At 42.9% G+C, this 19737-nt stretch overlaps 1 long non-coding RNA gene across 1 annotated transcript; it reads left to right on the plus strand.

Annotated features, from left to right (window-relative positions):
* The first annotated feature begins 99 nt into the window (after window positions 1-99).
* LOC309339931 lies at window positions 100-10937 on the plus strand. Its single transcript, XR_014155670.1, has 4 exons — window positions 100-176; window positions 2941-3002; window positions 6645-6720; window positions 7647-10937. It is a non-coding gene; the product is annotated as an uncharacterized lncRNA (long non-coding RNA).
* The last annotated feature ends 8800 nt before the right edge of the window (window positions 10938-19737 follow it).

A 19737-nucleotide genomic window follows, 5' to 3' on the forward strand; every position in this document is an offset into this window, starting at 1 on the left:
GGATTGTTCGGTTGTGAAGCATATTATTTGCGGTCTATTTAGTCTTCTGTTTCTTCCTGAGAAAAAATTCCGTTCTCTCCCTCCACCCTCCACTTTCTTAGAATAGTACACACCAACAGAAGAAGAAAAAAAATGTAAGGAAAGTAAGAGCTGGCAACAAGAAACCTCTACCTAAGGTGAAAAGCATTACTATTTTGAAGAACAAGATAATTCAGGAGTCTGCCTACACCTACTGATTCCAAACGAGAGTCACATCCACTACCATCTTAGGTGCATGAAACATTTTATGACTCTGTGCTTCCTGTTTTCACATTACCTTTCTCCCTAGCTGTTAGAATCATCTGTACCAAACTGGGTCACATAAGTTTTCACCAGTAGTGCAATGGCAATCACTTGAAGGGTTAATCATTAAGTGTGCTCCATCTTTTCTGCTGAATTTTGAAAATTCTGCATTCTGGACTTAGGATGGCTGGGACCACAACCAGTGTTTTTTTTTCTGGGGTGATGAAGGGGTACACATACCCCTAAACATTTTGTGAATCTAAGTTTGGCCTCATTGAGGGGCGTTATTTCAATATGAGTAGGAAAATGAGAGTACCCCTAAACATTTTTTTTAGAAAAAAGCACTGACCACAACACAAAGTAAATGTATTGTGATAGGCAGGGAGGGGGCTGGGAGGAAGGAAATAAGGTCACTGCATCAACTCAGGTTTGCTTGTGAGTCCAGCAACAAAAAATTAAAAAGTGGCTTCCTTATCACTGAAGAATTCCCCTCAGGAGAGAGGCCATGTCCCTTTGCAACATTATTAACTACCCAACAGGCAATAGCTTTCCTAAACAGGCATAGTCACAAATAGTCCTTGAATGAAACACAACAATCTGATTAGAAGCTGCATTTCATTTCATTGCAAGTTTTTCCTCAGCCCTGAGATTTGCTTTAGAGGGAAGTGTCTGTACACCGCCTTGCTTTTGTCTCAACCGGAGGGTTTAATAGCTGAAGTAACTGAAAAGGCCTAACACCAGAAAGGCTTTCGTTACCAGAGTAACCGTAAAAACAGACCCCAGTCTCCATGGCAAAGAGAAAAGCTATTTGCTGCAGCCTTTTCAGACCTTGAACAGACACTGACAGTTTTCCTATAATCACTGCAGATTATTTGTAGCAACTAACTATATTATAATGTTAACTATAGGAGGGCTTTGAAATTACACTTGGGCGGTGTGGAGGGGGGGGCGGTTAGAAATAAATACATGCAAGGAAATTTTTTACCAGTTTAGCTAGGAGTCTATTATCAGTTTTAAAATCATAATGTAATTCATTCTACTATTCCAATTGAGTGAGGTCACCTTTCTGGTTTTGTTCTTATATTTTGTGCAGAAAAATTCTCACTCTATTGCGAGTCCTATACCGTCTGTAAAATTAGCACACACTCACTTCTATTGAACAATTTATTGTGAGAATGCCTTACACCACTGAGGACCACTATACAGTACATGGCGTTCTCTATGCTTTTTCAGCTACTGTACATTAACAATAGTTTATGTTACCCACACTATTCAAATGATTATTCTTCCCGTAGTTTTGTGCTAGATTTTACACAATGCACTTTTTACGATTATTTTAAAGTGCATTGCTTATATAAACCCTGCAACGCTCTCATTTAAATTACCGGTGTGCATTGCAAGGGCTCCTTTGCAAGGGCTCCTCATTCAGTTCTTATTAAAGTGTTGAACTTGCCTGAAGTTTATCCTGCACAGCATTACTCAACACTTTCCCCAGTTTTCTTTCTGCCTTCTCAAGCTTAAATCTACCTCACACAGCCAGCTCACGTTCAACCGAGAGAGACTCTGGCAGGATTCTTGTGCAGCAGTAGTGATGTGGTTGCTGCTCCCTTGTGGATCCATCTCATATCACTCTAATAACATAAGAAGAAGCCATGGGAATAGTATAAGCGGAGGAGAACTGCATGGGAACAATGACACCAATATCAGAAGGGAAGGCTAGTGGTTCTTCGATTACAACCCCAACTTTCCCGTAGGGTGTCTCCATCCTTAAGCTGACTGGTGGCTGGTGCCCCTTGGTGCTGGTGGAAGTAAAAGAGTCCTTGCTGGGGATGGGTGAGATTCCCCCCCACCACCAGCCATTTCTTCCCTTTCCCCCATGTAAGTTAATTCTGTTACCCCAAGGGTTCAGGGTGAGAGTGGACTACTTCCCACACCAGCCATTTCTCCCCATATGCAAGTTAATGGAAGATAATGGATCCGTCAAGCGTCCATTATCCAACATGCTTCAGATGAAAATAGGGACCAACTAAGCATCCTCAGGGACGCGGGTGGCGCTGTGGGTTAAACCACAGAGCCTAGGACTTGCCGATCAGAAGGTTGGCGGTTCAAATCCACATGACGGGGTGAGCTTCCGTTGCTCGGTCCCTGCTCCTGCCAACCTAGCAGTTCAAAAGCACATCAAAGTGCAAGTAGATAAATAGGTACCGCTCTGGCGGGAAGGTAAATGGTGTTTCCATGCACTGCTCTGATTCGCCAGAAGCAGCTTAGTCATGCTGGCCACATGACCCAGAAGCTGTATGCCAGCTCCCTTGGCCCATAAAGCGAGATGAGCGCCACAACCCCAGAGTCATCCGCAACTGGACCTAATGGCATCCTCAAACCATTCTTTTGTGCGTCCCCCCCCCCCGAGCATTTCCTATCGGAAGTAGCGCAAGTGCCGCTATCACTACACCAATGGGACACAGCATACATGTCCTCCTCCACCCTGAGATAACCCCTTAATCATGATTTTATTTTATTCTTTGGTAGATTAAAAAAAGACCACCACATAGCAATAATTAAATTTTAGAAAGGGGCAAGATTAGATGTTGCTGCACAGAGCATTTAAAAATAAATAAATCACGTCTCCTTGTGCTCCCCCTTTCTTCTCGCCCAAAGTGGACCTCTCAGGCAGAAAGACAACACCCAGCCACCTTTAGTTACGAGCCTCCATTCATCAGGTATGAGCCTAAGTTTTATTTCAGCATTCTAAACTTTAAATCTATAGCACATAACCATTAAAATTTGTTTGTGGAGAGAGTGTTGTCTCACGGAGCAACCATGCAATTCCTACATTATGGCAACCCCAACGTGGTTGCACACTGTACAGTACAGTAATCTATTGTGGCAACATTACAATTCCCAGTTTGTATTGGGCCATAGAATGCACAACATATTTTTGCTTCCTGTAGGTCAGCTGAAACCTTTAAAAACTTTCAAGGCAGTTCTTCATGTATAAAAGATGGTGACAACACGAGACAAGGTGATGCATGAAAAAAGGCAACCTATAGTGGTTGCGGGGTCCCACTAAATAATTTATAGCTTGTTCTACTTTAATCATAAATGCGATGCTTCAGTAGTAAATGGCATGGTGGGACAACAACAACAACAGTTTGTTTGTTTGTTTGTTTGTTTGTACCCCACGCATCTGGTTGGGTTTCCCCAGCCACTCTGGGCGGCTCCTAACAGAATATTAAAAACACAATAAAACATTTAAAACTTCCCAATACAGGGCTGCTTTCAGATGTCTTCTAAAAGTCAGATACAGTGGTACCTTGGGATGCGAACGGGATCCGTTCCGGAGCCCCGTTCGCATCCTGAACAGAACGTAAGACATGACTGCATGTCTGTGCGTGTGCGGGTCACGTTTCGCCGCTTACGCGTATGCACGTGACGTCATTTTGACCATCTGTGCATGCGCGAGTGGCGAAAACCGGAAGTAACGTGATCTGTTACTTCCGGGTTGCCGCGGAGCGCAACCTGAAAATACTTATCCTGAAGCATATTTATCCCGAGGTATGACTGTCGTTAGGGACACGGGGGGGGGGGCGCTGTGGGTTAAACCACAGAGCCTAGGGCTTGCCGATCAGAAGGTCGGCAGTTCGAATCCCCGCGACGGGGTGAGCTCCCGTTGCTCGGTCCCTTCTCCTGCCAACCTAGCAGTTTGAAAGCACATCAAAGTGCAAGTAGATAAATAGGTACCGCTCCAGCGGGAAGGTAAACAGCCTTTCCGTGCGCTGCTCTGGTTCGCCAGAAGCGGCTTAGTCATGCTGGCCACATGACTCAGAAGCTGTACGCCGGCTCCCTTGGCCAACAAAACGAGATGAGCGCCGCAACCCCAGAGTTGGCCATGACTGGACCTAATGGTCAGGGGTCCCTTTACCTTTACCTTATGACTGCAGTTGTTTATTTCCTTGACATCTGATGGGAGCGCGTTCCACAGGGCGGGCGCCACTACTGAGAAAGCCCTCTGTGTGGTTCCCTGTAACATCACTTCTCACAGTGAGGGAACCGCCACAAGGCCCTTGGAGGTGGACCTCAGTGTCTGGGTTGAACGATGGGGGTGGAGATGCTCCTTCAAGTATACTGGGCCGAGGCTGTTTAGGGCTTTAAAGGTCAGCAACAACACTTTGAATTGTGCCTGGAATCGTACTGGCCACCTGACCTCCTGTTGGTCACATTGCTGCCGCATGCTGGTAGACAGAGGGGTGCAGTGAGGTGGCTCTGTATGTATGCAAATGAGCCAGCTGAGCCAATCTGGCACTCTGCTGGTACTTTTGTAGCACATGAATCTCCCTGCCATCTTCCAATACCTCCTCTACCTCCCGGTAAGCAGCAGAAGCAATGCAGCCAAGTGGAAGTCAGGTGAACAGTCGCATCATGTTCTTTACTGGTGTGCTACTTGAGACGATGCTGAAATCTCAGCTAAAACATCCATGGCAGATGGCCACCCAACCTCTATAATGCCAGGACTTGTCACGGGCTAAACTGAACTATCATAAGTCTGAGTGAAATGTCTGCTTTTGGTTTGCTGGGCACCAGAGGTCCTCTGATGATGAAGCAGCTGATATGAGGGGGTTGTGTAATTTTAGGGTGAAGACACGTGTAATAGAGCTCAGATAATGTCTGCTGTGAGGTGAGCTCAGTTTTCTCCTGGAATAGATAACGAAATGATCATCATATCAAAAACTGGCACAGCCATTGTTGTTTCTCCCCCCCCCCCTCCACGCCATGCTTCAAGTGTATGGTGTATCCTTTTCTGTTGTTTTAGAAAAAGTACAGTGGTACCTCAGGTTAAGTACTTAATTCGTTCTGGAGGTCTGTTCTTAACCTGAAACTGTTCTCAACCTGAAGCACCACTTTAGCTAATGGGGCCTCCTGCTGCACGATTTCTGTTCTCATCCGGAAGCAAAGTACTTAACCCGAGGTACTATTTCTGGGTTAGCGGAGTCTGTAACCTGAAGCGCATGTAACCTGAAGCGTATGTAACCCGAGGTACCACTGTACATGAATGTTTATACATATGCATCCATTTACATCACCTTGCTGATTAGAGATTGTTTTTTTTAAAAAAAACCAAACTGCAAAATTGTCACAGAGATGGAGATGTCATCATGAGACTAGTGCTAATCATTCTCTTGCACAACTAGCTTTTACTGCAGATTTGCAGAACTGCTCACCACCCCCAACTTCATTTCTTACGAGAAAATATATGTTTGAACATATATATGTTTTTTCAGGGTGGTCACACTGTTCTAATACTTGTTACATTTGTCTTCATCCTTTCTGTGCACTGGCCATGCTGTGACAGATGGCTTGAATTCCAAAAGACAGGCTCATTAGAATCAGTAGCAAAGAAATGCAGGGACAGGTACTGCACTTTCAAAAATTCTGGTTCATGATATTCAAATTCTAAATAAAGCGTTTGCATGTAAATGTTTCCATACTGCTGTATGAACAGCTATCAATCCTGAAAATTCCTGTTGAACCCTCTGCAAGTAGTAGCATGTAGCATTTCTCAGGACTACCTCTCAAGGTTTTTAAATATCTGGAAGTTTCACTTGGAACGAGATCAGAATCAAGCTCCTACAATATTTTATACTAACATTAGATAATTAATTGATGCCATTCATTACCGGTAGTATTTGTTGAGGGAAAATATCAACCATAAAAAATGTAAGTAATTAGAACTCTCATTATCTTAAATTTAATCTTAATAAGTGCTATTATATTCTTGATCATAGATAGACAGGCAAGCAGGCTGGTTACGTTGAGACACTTCAGGAGACGGCCAATGCATCACATTTTAAGCTGCATCATATGAGCATAAGTCAAATTCAGAGCTTTGGTGCTCACTGCCAATCACTATCCCCTGCACCTGCTCTGCATGAGATTACCTGATAAAGAAGAGTTTGGATTTGATATCCCGCTTTATCACTACCTGAAGGAGTCTCAAAGCGGCTAACATTCTCCTTTCCCTTCCTCCCTCACAACAAACACTCTGTGAGGTGAGTGGGGCTGAGAGACTTCACAGAAGTGTGACTAGCCAAAGGTCACCCAGCAGCTGCATGTGGAGGAGCGGGAACGTGAACCCGGCACACCAGATTACGAGTCTACCACTCTTAACCACTACACCACACTGGCTCTCAGTGTGCCCCTCCCTTGCCATTCTGTTGCTGTAAAATGCTGATGTGTGCTGATGTGCATCACTCCTTGAGGCTGGTAAGGTGGAAGGCAGGGAGCCCAAAGAGTAGGTGGAGCCAGAGCCAATAGCAGGCCGAGCCAACTAATTCTACTTTTGTCCTGATTTCCTCCCTGCTAAGGTCAACAAACGCAACATTGAGAGCAAGGAGGACAAGCTGACAACCAGTGCCACCCCCTGGATTGGATAGAAGACAGGTAGGTTGGGGGTGGCTGAGGACACCTTTCTGACATGCCCAGTCGGTATGCATGGGAACCAATATGAAAGATCTATGTCAGCATTTAGAATTTCTGTGGAATAAGTGGTGGGATTTCTCAGCTTGTAAGGTCTATATGAACTGAGTTCCCTGTAGCCTTCAAAGGGTAGAAAGTTTGATAACCACTACCCTAGAGTACGGGACGCGGGTGGCGCTGTGGATTAAACAACAGAGCCTAGGACTTGCCGATCAGAAGGTCAGCGGTTCAAATCCCAGTGACGGAGTGAGCTCCTGTTGCTTGATCCCTGCGCCTGCCAACCTAGCAGTTTGAAAGCACGTCAAAGTGTGAGTAGATAAATAGGTACTGCTCCGGTGGGAAGGTAAGCGGCGTTTCCGTGTGCTGCTCTGGTTCGCCAGAAGCGGCTTAGTCATGCTGGCCACATGACCCGGAAGCTGTACGCCAGCTCCCTCGGCCAATAAAGCGAGATGAGCGCTGCAACCCCAGAGTCGGCCACAACTGGACCTAATGGTCAGGGGTCCCTTTACCTTTACCCCAGAGTACCAGGGCAGGGGTACCAGAGGTTGCTGCTATGTCAGCCTAGGGCACAAGACTAAGCTGTGTAATTTGTTTTAAACTGTCTTTCATGTTGTATTTTAAATTGCTGTGACCTGGCCTGGGACCTTGTGGCAAAGCATATGGAAATCATCATTGTTCTTGTCTTCCAGTAATGAGGTGACAAGATGAGAGGTCCATTTGGGCCAGCTCTCTGAGAGTCTACATTTGGAATCTATGTCCTTACAACAGAGCATAGGGTTGGCTTGTGGGAAAGCTTGGATGTCTTCTAGAAACTGAAAGCATGAGAGGCTAGCCTGCTAGATCAGCTACTGACTAAATTTCATCTTTTTTATTGTGTTACATGCTCAAAGTAAAGCTCTTGAAGACGAGAGAGAAAGATGGAACAAGTCCACAATAGATAAGAAGTATAACACGGGATCTGTGTATAATGACTAGTACTCCAGATGCCCTTTCATATATTTAAAATTGCCATTCCATTACATAAAATGTAATTCATTCTACTTCTCCCTATCTCCACCCCTCCCCCCACCACAAAAATATAATCCCAGAAGGGTTTTGACCAAACAAAAATGCTCTAATGATTGCAAATGGTTCAAATATTCTGTCCAGTGAGTTTAAGTTAAGTGATAAAAGTTTCATGTTAAAAGAAATAATAAGTGGAATTTCACACATATTATAGTAATTGTGAAAGCATCCAATTTACATGGAAATAATGCAAAAGAATTCTGACCATGATGGTTTAAGTGAATCATTACATGCATCAGTGATACATTTAGAAACCTGCAGCATGCCAGGTATGTTTCTTTTAGCATAATAAGTCTTGTAATGGAGCCTTTAAAAGCCTTAAATGTATAGTTAGATGAACCTTTCCATTCGGATTTTGATATCAAAAAGAAGAAACAGGAGATCATTAAAAAGCCAATTAAACGAATACTCATTTTTCCTTTACCAGTTTATATCATGTCCCTCGAGGACCTATCATTTTGAGAAACATTATTTTATTTACATTGGATTAGAATGAAAATTGTTTTACTACGCTAATCTTTTTTTATTTCTCAGTAGTATTTGAGAAGCACACTCAGGCTGTCGCAGAAATACTGATTCGGTGTAGTAGCATATGTTAGAGGCTAGAGTCTAATATAGAAAATCCCATTAATTTCAGTGTGGTGTACTCCTCTGTTAAAGAAAGCACGCATAGGATTTCAACCTAAAAGGCTTGGGAATCCTTTTGCTGGCCTTTTGGGCAAACAGTATGGTTCTGTCCATAGGATCTGTGCAGACTTGGTACCTAAAATACATGTGAAAATCTGTGCTTTGCCACAAAGGGACCTGTGAATTCTCATTATTTTTAGAGACACCAGAAGCTGCCTTAAACTCACACCATATGCCCATTTTAGCTCAGTATTGTCTACTGACTGGCAGCAAGGGTCATTCCAAGTCCTTCCTGAAGATGCTGAGGATTAAACCTCAGACCTTCTGCATGCAAAGCACCCGCTCTTAACGCCAAGCAGCAGCCCTTCCCTAAAGACAGACATGGTTGAGAGTCATGATGTTAACGTTATTGAAGGGAGCTTCTCCATTGTCTTGCTAAGGTCGCAAGAACCCATGGAAAACACAAGAACATAGTAAAGTTTTATGGATGATTCTTTCCGTTCGCCATTTTAAGACAATTATTGGCACCTAGTGTTGACACCTTTCCTAGGCTCTCCACATTGGGCAGCTGGACCAGTGACTCTCCATTTTAATTTGCTACCATTTTTACGTTTTACTTTTTAACATTTTATATTAAATACTTATACCCCACCTGTTTTAAATACCCAAGCTGCTTTCTGAGGAACCCAATGTGTCTTTCTTCTTATTTCCCACATTTTCCCCCCATCATGGAATGCAAAGCACCTTACATGGGGTCCCCATCCATAGACTGCCATCCAGGCATGAACCTGCTTAGCTCCAGCAAACTGTTTATAATAATAATTGTAATAATTTATTACTTGTACCCCAGCCATTGGATTGGGTTGTCCCAGCCACTCTGGGCAGCTTCCAACAGACTATAGGAAACACATTATACTTTGTGTTTGCATTGTGTATGTTCAGACCATGCCCTTCCCCACAGTGCTTTGGTTTGACACAACATTGGGTGCTACAGAGCTTCGTGGTTAATTAAAATGGCAGATCCCAGTCACTCTTGGAGTAGTGATGGTACGATCAGGCATGTCTTGGGGGATGGTCATCAACATAAGAGGGGACATATAAGAAGTCATTTTGCCCAGGACATCTTCAAACCTGGATTCTGATCTGGACCAACAAGTAGTACTTTCTAATCCCAGATGGTTGGGAGTGGCAGTGATTACTCAGTGGTGAGACAACTGCACTTTAGACATGCTCAGAAGCATTAACTATACTTCACATTGGGTGTCTTTTGGCACCATAAAGACTGACAAATTTATTATGACATACGCTTTTGTGGACTACAGTGCAGTTCACCAGATGTATGTTAGCCTGAGTTAAAGGAACATATTATGGTGGGAAATGTAAACAGTAAGATCATGAGGAAACGAAAGGCAGAAAATTCTAGATGAAAATAATTATGTTATGAACAGTGTCCACTTGTGAAAAAACACAGTTGTGTTGTTAATGCAGACATCCTACAATTGCTTCACATTTGTTCTCTGTTAAAATAGGTTTTGCGCCTGACCCTTAGTAGGTTCTGATTCAAATTATGCCTTCCAAATGAGCGGCCACTTAATTCTGCTTTCATATTAGTTACATTTCACACCTCTGGACCAAAAAGAAGAAGAAAAAGATTGCTCCTTCCTAATAGGTCTGATATGATCTGTGCTGGTCTAAATGCTGCATTTTAAAAATAAATAGCAGGAATGAATTCTACAATGTTATTTTTGCAGTTTTTCAATTACACGTGAGGAGTTCTTCTGCCATTCATTACCTCGGGTATCCCTGAAATGCAAACCACTGTGCAACACTCCTTTTCATTTTCTTTTCTTTTTACTTCTCTGCAGATTCTTCCTCTGCATGATCTGCAATTATCACACCGTTTGTCTTTCCTGTTCTCAGGGGAACACAAAATAATACATATCCTAGAAACAGATTGAGATTAAATTTGGTTCTTTCCAATAGAGAGTTCAGATAGTTAAAGAGGGTCACAGAATCAATATGCTGAAGACACATTGCCATTTCAGGGAGGGGAACACCCTCAAACAGAATGTGAAGACAGATGCTCCCCATTTCACCTTCAACCTTGCAATGCTGCTGGTGGTTGACCCCTCATTTCCTCCCCTTTTGGCTACTGTATCAGGACATTTACATGAGATAATTTAATGTGGAGTAGTTACCTCTTAGGGCTCTTTAACCATCCCACAATATCCAAATTCACAAAGGGGAATGAGTGGATATTCGACATCCTTCTCAATCTATGCATGTAAGGATTCTCATCTGTGACTGCAATTGCGAACAGGCAGAAGCATACCCCGCTTGAATAAGGACAAGGATACAGTCTGGTAGACATGGTATCTCAGAACTCAGAGCCATGAGAGACAGCTACAATGAGTACTGATGTACTGGGCCCACAGACATTAGGGGCCATAGACTTTGAGCTTCCTTTTTAAAACAAAACAAAACACAAAACAAAACAAAACAAAACACAAAACAAAAGCAAGCATCTAGCCCATCTAGAAAGTTATGAAGCAAAATGTGCAAGTAACCATCAAAGTGATTTATGTGAGATGAACTTGCCTGTTTGCTCCTGCATTTTAGTGCTTTTAGCTAATTAGTGAAGTCAGAACTATGAGTTGTTTGGATACCAGGCAACAGAAATCCCTGTGGTCCTAAAGACCAGCTATTTCCCCCTCCCCTTCAGTGCTGTTTACTCTAGCAACCAGGATGCATCTTTCCTGTGGTGGGTTAATCTGAGATCAGGTACAAATCCCTCTACACAAAGCGTTCAGGTGTATGTTTAAAAAGACCACTTCCCAGGATAGTCAGGGTGGGGGAAATGGGTGCACCACATCCACCTATGCCAAGTTGTGCTCCCCTCAGGTTTTTTTTGAAAAATGTATTTTTAATTTATGATATGACAGACAATGACGGCTTCCATTTTAAAAAATGACAGATTGTTTTAAGAACAGGAGCTAGTGAAATACAGGACCCTTTGAAAAATTAAGTGAATAAGGCAGGTTAAGTGCCCTGCTTTACCACCCCACCCAAACATTATAAGCATGTATAAGATACATAAAGGAATAGAGACTGCTCAGCTTTTCCATTCTGCCTGAAGTGCCCAGATATACCCTATAGTTTTCAAATAGTAATGATGAAAAAAGATGTAGAGTGAATGCAAATAATTCCCTTGCTGGCAATCTACCTACTTAATGTTGTATTCCACCTCCAAACATCATGCCACAATTGAAAACAAAACAAAACATGAGGAAGTCTCTGAAATATTCATTCCATTCCCTAGACTAGTATTATCCAGTGCATTTTATGTTCCCAACCTGTAAGATTTCTGAATTCCTCTGGGTTCAGTTTGAGGACATACAGGAAAAACTAATCAGGCATGACAATGCTGTGACTTGGTGTAAGGTAGGCTTGCCATATTTCAAAAAGTAAAAACCAGGACACCCCGAATTTTTAAGGGAAATTCCCTTATTCCGAATAGGATTCCTTGCAAGAAAAGGAAAAAGTTGACAGAACAAGGCTTGTTCTGGGCCCCTTCTGTGCAAACACCTTTGCCCATGGACTAGGGGCACCTTTCTGAAGCCTGTCTGATTTTGAGTAGGTGGCACAAGGGCTTTTGGATGCTCCCGCAGCCCTGGCACTGCGTTCCCAAAGCGAGACTTGCCTGATGTGTTATCGGTAGCAGAGGAATGTATTTATTTGACAAAGACTTTTAGATCTAGTTTCATGTGCAATTCTTTTTATCCAACTGTATAGCTGCCAATCTAAATGTGGCAAAAGAGACAACATATGCAGACCAAACAAGTCACTCTTAATAAGTGAAGCCATGGTCATAAACTCTCACCTTCCATGGGGCTATTTAGGAAACGCCTTCCTTGGGGACAATCAGAAGCCCTGGCCAAGGAGCATAAGCCACCTGCTCCTGAAGTGACCCTCTTTCAGCCTGAGAGAAATCTGTTGTCTTATGTGCCCTGTTTTAGTATTTTAAAATTGTCTACCACCATTGGGGACGCGGGTGGCACTGTGGGTTAAACCACAGAGCCTAGGACTTGCCGATCAGAAGGTCGGCGGTTCGAATCCCCGCGACGGGGTGAGCTCCCGTTGCTCGGTCCCTGCTCCTGTCAACCTAGCAATTCGAAAGCACGTCAAAGTGCAAGTAGATAAATAGGTACCGCTCCAGCGGGAAGGTAAACGGCCTTTCTGTGCACTGCTCTGGTTCGCCAGAAGCAGCTTAGTCATGCTGGCCACATGACCTGGAAGCTGTACACCAGCTCCCTCGGCCAATAAAGCAAGATGAGCGCCACAACCCCAGAGTCAGCCACGACTGGACCTAACAGTCAGGGGTCCCTTTACCTTTACCTTACCACCATTGGTCCCTTGGCAGAAAGGTAGAACAGTGAAGAATAAATCTAGAACTGCAGTTTGTGCACAGCTTTTCATTACAAGGATTTTAAAAAAATATTTTAACCATGGAGTTATAAATCATGAAGAAAAACATGCCATTAAGGGGATTCGTGTAGAAAATAGAGATATATAACCGGCTTGGACTACACCCTTCATGTTGTTGGATTGAACAGGTTCCATGAATCGGCTCTTTGAGCCAGGCCACAACACCTCTCAAGGATGTACTTCAGGACATCATGCTGAGGCTCAGCACATCCTTGGATGCCGTCACAGCATTCTTCCTGGCAGTGCTTCTTGTGAGCAAATGGCTTGTAAAGCAGCCAAGCTGACCAGGGAACTGACTGCTTGGAAGCTGCAGCTGTAACTAGGGGTATGATGGCCAACATATTATGGTCATCCATCCACTTCTGGGGCACATGCATGAGGGTGGCGAGTCATGTGATTGAACCTGTTTTGAGTTAAAACAATGCTTCTCATGGTGATCTCCACTGTGATGAATCTGGTCATAATATTACCTGTGAAAAACCCAAACTCCTTCGCAAGTTTAGGCTTTTCAAGGATACAACTTTCTGTTTTTATAATTAGACAATGAATGTTTTAAGCCAAGTTGGGGGGGGGGGAACAAAAGCAAAAAACTGGTGAGACTTGTCAAAATATAAAAAGGAAATACCCTTAAGGCAATGATTCACTTTTTAAATGTATAAATTCTGCTATAGCATCTTTGAAAGTATTTTTATGTGGCACCCGTTTATCGGTCTATCATAAAATCTGATTTTAATCAATTACACTTATATATCTGAACCAGTTATGACTGACATTAATCAATTGAAAACTGAATCTGTGTGTGTGCGTGTGTGTGTGTAAAATTTTGAAACAGGACCCAGCCGCTTTGCATGGAAACAGTCCAGGTACGCCATATCAGTAGAACATTTATGATGAATTACCTGCTTTGATATAATAATTCATGTTTATGTTTTGTGCCTCCTATGATGCAGCTCTATAGATACTCTTCCATGGCATTTTAGGAGATCACACTTCTTACCATTAGAATTAATATCTAATTTAAATTCTGAACAAGGAATTTGAAACTCCAGAGAATCTGAAGTGGCAACAGCATAGAAAAGATGCATATAAAGTAGCTATTAAATGTGTTTAAAAAAAATCTGTGGGAAGAGATTATGCCACTGCCAGGTGACTATACAAATCTTGGCTAAAAAGAACAACCTGGGGAGAAAGAGAGATAAAATTGTAAGTTGCATTTCAAGGAGATTTGTTCTTTCCATTTCAGGTATCGTGTCTGTCTGTCTACCCTGTTTCAAGTTTCAGATCCCAGAAACTTGAGTTGCCTTCATGTATTAAGCCAAAATCTGGAGAGCAGATAGCCTCTTGACACCCTATGACCAGCTATCAGTCAGTACACATACTCTATCTATTCAGCATCTAAAGAAAGAAGGCCAATGGAATAGATGCCTCTCATGACAACTAATTTGAAAAATCAAACATTATATCATCACCAATGATGAAAATTTGGGTCACCCAATTTATATCAATTCTTTTCCTAAATATACATTATCTTCACAGTGGCTACCAGATTCTTCCAATGTTGTTGTTTTTAAATTGGGGAAAAAATGTGATGTAGAAAAATGTACATGGACATGCATGTACCACAATTGGCCCAGTCGCAGCTGCATGTGCCCAACAGCCATTCACACTAACACTGAACATGTGGCCACTCAGAATGTGGCGTGAAGACCAGCTCCTCCCTCACGTGGACACTGAATGTATAGCAGAGTGTCATGTGCATGTCCCTTTAATGAGGACAGAATACTGACAAGCTGATGGTGCAAGCAGTAGTAATACCAAGGATAGCCAATGTAGTGCACACTACAACTCCCTCAGTTGTCTGGGTGGGGCTGGTGAGAACTGAAATTCAGAAACATCTAGAGCCTTTCTTGTTGTTGTTGAACTACAACTCCCATCACCCCTAGCTAGCAAAGCCAAAGCTCAGGGATGATGGGAGTTGTAGTCCAACAACATCTGGGGACCCACAGGTTGAGAACCGCTGATCTAGAGGGAACCACCTTAGCTTTGTTGTTGTTGTTTAGTTGTTTAGTCGTGTCCAACTCTTCGTGACCCCATGGACCAGAGCACGCCAGGCACTTCTGTCTTCTGTCACCTTAGCTACCCCTGAGTAAAATCATTGGCTCAAGCTGTGTGCTATGTATGTGTGGGTGGATGGATTAGATATCAACAGTGGTAACCATAAATTATTGGATTACAGTTATCTTTGCCCATTGGCCATGGGACTCTTGACGGTTGGACATCAACAACATCTGGTGTGTACCCCATTAGACACACCCTCATTTTAGGATCATGTGGTTCCAACACATGATGTATCCTCCGAAACAGTGTATAAAATGCAGAAAAGTGCTGTTTTGTGCAGCAGCACCTGGAGTCGTGCACAACACACTTTTTATCCCAGTCTATACGCTTAAATAATCAAATCATTAATAGATCACTGTCAGTGTATATGGCACTTTACTGGATAACATAAGCAAAACAAAAACAAAAAAACAACCACAACCACCAGGTTCCCACCCTAAGGAGCTTGCAATCTAAATTTTGACAGCAGGGGAGACAGCAGAGGAAGAATCGAGGGGAACAAAAGATGGGAATTGTGTGCATGAAATACATAAACTTTCCTAAGCAAGAGCAGGCACAAAGGTGTCATTTCTCTCTTGAAAATTTGGGCTATTATTTCAATAAAAAGCTACAGTAACTAAAAGGAGGCAATGTCTTGGGGAGCAAAAAGTAGCTCTGTTGACACTTGGGATTAAAAGCTCATTCCAAAGTGCTCCCCAAGATTCAGTCTATGACATTTTGAAATGACATGATTGTAGTCTTCAGTTTCCCACAGGCTCCAGCCTATGCCTTGCTGTGTTATTTGTACTTTGGATTGTCCAATAGGTTATGATTTGTAAAGCTGTAAGTGTGAAAATCTACTGTATTATATATGCCAAGAAAAGTTATTTATGCAGCTCTGTTATTGCACTTTAGCACTGCAACCCCATAGTCACCTTTGACTGGACTTATCTGTCCAGGGGTCCTTTACCTTTTTTTTAACCTTTACAGTAAATGAAATCCAATTAACATTGTCCTTTTGAATTATGAACCTATATGGTTCTAAATGGGAGGGGAAGTTCTGGCTTGGTTTCCTTTCCTGACCACATATCTGTTGTTCCACCTATGGCAAGGACATATATTGAGAAGAGTGAGGATGCACTTTGTGCGCAGCAGTGGAGCTGAGGAATCAAGCTTCCCAGAAAGGTAACTCTTCAGGATCAGAGGTAAGAAGCCAAGGAAAGGTGGAACTGGTCCCTTGGCCTTTCCATGACATTTACAGTCTTAGTACAAGGACATGTTCTTTTCTTTCTGTTTTCTATTTTCTCCAGTTAATCAGGTGACTTGAAAAGAAGCTAGATAAGGGTATTGTCTGCAGTGACAACATCCTGATGATACTGTCAGAGGAGATCACAGGGAAATGTTCCCTTTTTGAACCAATAGAGTCATTAGGGAGAGTACTCATCACTTGAGTGCATCTGGGTTAATTACCACAAAAAAAAAATAAATAAATCTGGAAGTAGCAGCTTTTGAGTTGTTGTGGGGAGGTTTTCTTTTCCCCTACCAAAGAAGGGGCTGCTCAATGTGAAACAAAACAATCATTTGGTGCCATAAATTATTTCTTCAAGGACTTCACAGGATTCCCTCTCACCAGTCTGCCACTCATTGTGCAATAATTTTAAGGGAATGCCTTTCTCCTAAATTAAATTGAATTAGGCCCAATTACATGAAAATGTATTGAGAAATAGAAACTAGGAGTCATGTGGTAGCATTAATAGATCCATTTATTTTTGGACCCTAGTGAACTCACGTGGGGAGTCCTAGTAAAATATATAGTGTGTTTAGGTAGAACTAGTAGCTGCAGGTAGAACTAGTAGCTGCAGCATCTCAGCTAAAGCAATGATTTGCCCCGCCTGAAAATGTTTCGGAAAACATGTTTCTAGGTTGTGACAGGATAGCTTCCATTTGAAGAATGAGGGTTTATTTTTAGCAGCTCTCCAGTGTTTCAGAAAACTCCTGGAGATGCCAAATAATTTTATAGGAATTAAAATGCACATAGGGACTTGAGTAATTTTATCTTGGTTCTGAGAAACTCAGCAATCTTTCACTAATTTTTTAAAAGTTCTACTGGAAACCAGACACTCTCACCTAGCAAGCAGACTGGTTTATTATTATTAATTGTTAAATTAATTAAACAGTCACCTTCCATAAGAAATTGAAAGCGACTTGCAAAAATAAAATTCCAACGCGTGATACAATTTTTTTAAAAAACCCAATAAAACAAAGCTAATGGGGGCCAGAACTAAGAAAAACCAACTCATTGCTCTCAACCTAAGCATGGCCACCAATGAATTGCCCAAATAAAATAAAATAAAAACAGTTGATGAAGGAATTAAAATTGAAATGCCCAGAAAAACAGAAACATCTTCAGCTGGTGCTAAAGATGTCACTGTCCGTGTCAGGTCCAAAAGTCACAACAGCATTCTGTAGAAGGAGATCCATTTTTTATTTAGTTAGGAAACATGAAATGGTGAAGCATATTTCTCAGTACTGAATGGGGATATCCATTTTATAATTGCTGTGGTATCCACTTGCATTGCTATATGGAGGTTTGCATTCCCATATACTGAATGGTACTATTATCATTTGCTATAGTCTGTGCATGCCCAATATCTGAGCAGGAACCAAACTAAAGGAGTCCAACTGCAAGAAAGGAGATTCAAACTAAACATTAGGAAGAACGTTCTGAGTACGAGCTCACATACACTGGCAGTTTTTAAGCAGAGGTTGGATGGCCATGCCTGTATTGCAGGGGGTTGGACTAGATGGCGCTTAGGGTCCCTTCCAATTCTAAAATTCTATGATTCTAATATTCAAGTGTCCGATGCTGTGCATGCAGAGTCCTGCTCACACAAAGGGACTTCCTTTCCCTTCCCTTCCCCTCCTTCCCTGCCCTCAAAATCTGCTCTGGAGACCTGCCCCCTTCAGATTTTGAGGTGGGGGGCCTGCAGGGGAGAGGAGAGAAGGGGAGAGAAGTTCTGTTGTGCTGGCAGAACAGCAGCACTGGGTACAACCATTTGTTTTTCTCATGAAAATTCCAGTCTTGTTCTCTTAGCCTCATTGTCTGGGTTTTGTGTCCCATGATGTGGGACACTGTGTGGTGCTTCAACAGTGCAGCTGCCGACCATTCTAGTCCGACTGTCCCAGGAAAAGTAGATTTGATGCTGCCGCAGCAAAGTATTTGTAGATAAATGGTGAGAGAAGAATCTTCCCTTCCTAGAACTCTCCCTCACAAACTCCTCCCTTCATTTTCCCCACCCCATTTTCTGCTCCTCAAGAGGTCCACTTCAGCCTCCTCTGCCCATGGCAGCAGGCAACTCTGCCAGCTGAACCCACTGGGGCACCCTGGCTTAGAACGGCGTATTTAGTTTTTGTGGAGCACAAGCGAAGGGATGGAAACAGACTGAGAGTGAGATTTAATCAATTCAGTTATCAAGAATCTGCTGAGACTCCACGCTGGAGCAGACCTCTATTGTTTAAGCCTCCATAGTCCGGAGATCCCATACAATAGGTGCAATTGGCTACAACGGTCAACAGTCAGCAACAACAGTCCCCCAGTAAGCACATAATTAAGCACAGAATGTGTTAATTAAGTTTTCAAATTAAAGCAGACATAAAAAGGAAAGTACTAACAGCATTCTCATAACCAGCGGTCTTGACCAGTCATCAATATCTTGGAAGGTAATTCAACTGCACTGAAAAGAGGTGTTGTTGCCTTTCGGCGGCAAAGTTTCCATATATTGTTATGTGTGTATAGGATCAGCTGATTTCAATAGAGGTGAAATTCATGTACTGAGGGGATTGGAGAAGAAATCAGACTCATGGGAGAGATAGATAAAGAGAACTAGAGACACACTGCATAGGTGTCTGCTATTACTGAAGACTTAGGGCTGCTCACAGTGAAAATGAATCAGGCTTCCTCAAGCACTCAACTCAAAGCACTCAAGAAGGCTTAGAGGGGGGCTGATTCCCTCTGCCCCTTCTGCTGCTCCTCAGTAGAAAAGCTGACCTTAGGGGCCAGGAAAGAACAGCAAGCAGTGGAGGTAGCAACCCCCATGATTCCTAGTGAAAAGTGACCACTATTCTCACAGATTACAATGAAACATGGAAGGACAGAGGAAGAGAAAGAAAGATTATGAAGGAGGAAGAAGAGGCAGCCACTGCCCCCAACAAAAGGGCCACCTTTACACCCTGCTACTCTGATCTGGCATCCATCGTCCACCTTGGGAGGTAAAGGTAAAGGACCCCTGGATGGTAAAGTCCAGTCAAAGGTGACCATGGGGTGTGGTGCTCATCTCTCTTCAGGCCAAGGGAGCCTGTGTTTGTCCACAGACAGCTTTCTGAGTCATGTGGCCAGCATTACTAAACCAATGGAGCACCGTGATGGGAGCCAGAGTGAACGGAAATAGGTACCCTCTGCAGCGGTACCTATTTATCTACTTGCACTTTCGAACTGCTAGGTTGGCAGGAGCTGGGATGGAGCAACGGGAGCTCACCACTGTCGAGCGGATTTGAACCACCAACCTTCCGATCGGCAAAGAAGCCCAGTGGTTTAGACCACCCTCACCCCTAAAAAAAAACAAAACCTACAGCACCCAGTATTCCCAGGCAGTCTCCCATCCAAGTACAAACCAAACCTGACCCTGCTTAGCTTCCAAGATCAGAAGA

Source organism: Podarcis erhardii, assembly GCF_964252035.2.
Source record: "Podarcis erhardii genome assembly, chromosome: 4".
Classification (NCBI taxonomy): Eukaryota; Metazoa; Chordata; class Lepidosauria; order Squamata; family Lacertidae; genus Podarcis; species Podarcis erhardii.